Raw genomic sequence first — 2763 nt, forward strand, 5'->3', positions numbered from 1 at the left:
TGCCGCAGGGCCCAAGGACTGAGAGCCCCGGCCCTCTCGTAAGCGTGCCAGCCCCTACCCTGGGCTCCCTCTTTGGGTTCCCTGTGGGTGGAGGACACAGGAAGCCATGCTACCCACTGACTGAGGTTCTCTTTGGTGCAGGGAGCAGTGGCCTCACCCCTCGGACTCCCAGGCCCACCTGCAGGTAAGCTCTGGCCTTGGCCCTGCACCCACAGCAGACAGACAAGTGGGGCCCTGGGCCCTGGAGGCTGTGGCTCACGGCCAGCCAGCATCTTGTGGGCGAGAGGGCAGCCACGGGCACGGGGCAGTGGATGGCAGTGCTGTGTAGGGGAGCCCCACGGAGGCCGGGAAGGTGGCTGGCCTGTGGTCAGTGGGAAACTGGCTGCAAACGGGGGAGAGGTGCCCCGGAGGGGGGGGGCACAGCTCCCAGTGAGCGAGGGCACCTGTGATCCAGGTGGGTGGTGAGGATCTGGGGCTGGTGGCATGGCTGGTGGCCTTGGTACGTACAGTGGTGGGGAGAGGCCCTGGTGGGCAGTGGCAGGAAGATGCTGCATCCACTTCAGGATGCTTGGCTGTTGGGAGGACTGGCAGATGCCAGCTTTGCTCGGGGCAGCCCTGGGCGTCAGGGGACAGGCTGAAGGGCTGGGCAGGGCTGGCCTGAGCAGTGGGACAGGCGGGGCCGGAGGCCAGTGGTGTCCTGACTTGTCTTCTGGGCTCAGACTGAGGGGCACACTAGGACCCCCTTCTGCAGGTGTGGAGGGCCTGTGTGGGGCCAGGCCCTGGACGTAGGGCCCAGCTTGACTGGAGAGGGCTCGGTGATCAGCTGTTGTTATGTGCCGTCGAGTCGGCCCAGACTCATAGCGACCCCTCCTTGGGTTGCCGAGGCAGTATCACTATGGAAGTAGATTGCCCAACCTTCCTTCCGAGGAGTGGCTGGTGGGTTTGAACCACCAGCCTTCTGGTTAGCAGTCAAGTGCCTTGGGCACTGTGCCACCAGAGCTCCTCGGTGGGCAGGAGGGGGCAGGAAAGTCCCAGAGCCCACAGGAAGGCCCTGCCCAGGAGGCCTGGGCTTCCCTGGGTCAGGATTGGTTCCAGCTTGGACAAAGCGTGGGGAACAGACTGCACCCCACCCCACCCCCAGGCCTTGAGGGGTTCCTGACACCTTTTCCCGTCAGGACCCCCTTCAATGTCTCTGCTCCAGCCAGTGTGTGTGTGTTAGGGGTGGAGGGGGCAGCTAGGGACAAGGGGCTCGGAGGAAGTGGGGACCCGGGTCTGGCAGGGTACTGGGCTGGGTGTAGAGGTGTCAGATCTGGGTCAGGTCGTGGGCTGCTCAGTGTGCCTGGGGCCCTGTGACAGCTGTGTGGCACCCAGCAGAGAGTGTCTGTGTCCAGTGAAAGGCTGGGGGGTAGGGCTGCGGACCATGGTCCCTACCCACTGGCTCCCTGCTTTGTTCTGGGGAGTGTCTGAGGCACCTGTACTGATGCGTATAGGGTTCCAGGGTTACAAGACCCTGGAACAAAACTAAGCGTCAGGCCACGGGGAAGGGGCAGGGCAGGGAGGGTGAAGGAGTGAGGGGCGGGGGTATTACACGGCAGCTGGATGTTGGGCAGAGGGCAGGGGAGCGGGTCTTCCAGAAGGTCCTCCGATGGGGCTGGAGAAGGAGCCTGGAGTGGGGCCTATGCCAGGCAGTGCTGTGAGTGCCCCCAGGCCCTGCTGGGGTGGAGGCAGAGGCAGGGCTCTCCCCTGGCACACGGGGTGCCTGGGTTCCCGACCCCACAACACGGGGGACAGAGAGCCTGCTGTCCTGGGGTGGAGGTGGGGCTCCAGACCAGAGCGCCCTGGCTGAGACCCGTCAAGAGAGAAGGGGCAGTTGGGGCCTCTGCCACCCGGGCTCCCCTGCTGAGAGGTCCTGAAATATCCCCCGCCGGGCAGTGGCCGTGCCAGCCTGGGGCTGGGTGGCTGCTTGGCTCAGAACCACCCCAGCGAGTCCGGACACCCTTCTGCAGGGGTCCTCAGCCCAGCCACCCACCCACAAAGCCTGTGGCTTCGGGTCCAGGGAGCCACGGAGTGAGAGGCTCACTGCTCAGCTGAGTGCTGAGTGTCCCGGCCCAGCCGTGTCTCAGGGTCGCCGGCCTTCAGGGATGGCTCTGTCCCCACTCCCTGTCCCAGCAGGACCCCTGAAGGCACAGTCTGGAGGGCCATGGGATGGAGGCCTGCTCCCCGGGGGCCTTGCCTCAGGGGGTACAGTTGGGCCCCAGAGTTTTTTTGACACCCAGCTTCCCACCATCATGGGGGGAGTGGCCCGGGGGTGAGCCTGGATGGAGGGGTGAAGATGGAGTGTGGTCCTTCCTCAGAAGAGGGCCCCCCGTGGGGAATTGCACGGCAGGTGGGGTGGCCTAGGGGACAGGGATAGGGAGGGCTGGGGGCATGGACAGAGCGGGCGAGGTGGCCAGGAGGGATGGCTGGAGAAAAGGGCCAAGCGTCACAGCTTCTGAAGGGTGAGTGGTCCAGGGGCTGGAGACAGTGTGGCCCCGTGATGCTGAGGGGCTGGGGGGCGTCCACAGCAGGGGGCGTGTGGTGGGCAGTGTGGTATCCCATGATGCTGAGGGGCTGGAGGGCGTCCACAGCAGGGGGCGTGTGGTGGACAGTGTGGTCCCGTGATGGGGGTTGTCCACAGCAGGGGGCGTGTGGTGGACAGTGTGGTATCCCGTGATGCTGAGGGGCTGGAGGGCGTCCACAGCAGGGGGCGTTCTGGTGGGCAGT

The sequence above is a fragment of the Orycteropus afer genome, unplaced genomic scaffold (assembly GCF_000298275.1).
Source record: "Orycteropus afer afer isolate SDZICR_OR568_19922 unplaced genomic scaffold, OryAfe1.0 scaffold00398, whole genome shotgun sequence".
Taxonomy (NCBI): domain Eukaryota; kingdom Metazoa; phylum Chordata; class Mammalia; order Tubulidentata; family Orycteropodidae; genus Orycteropus; species Orycteropus afer.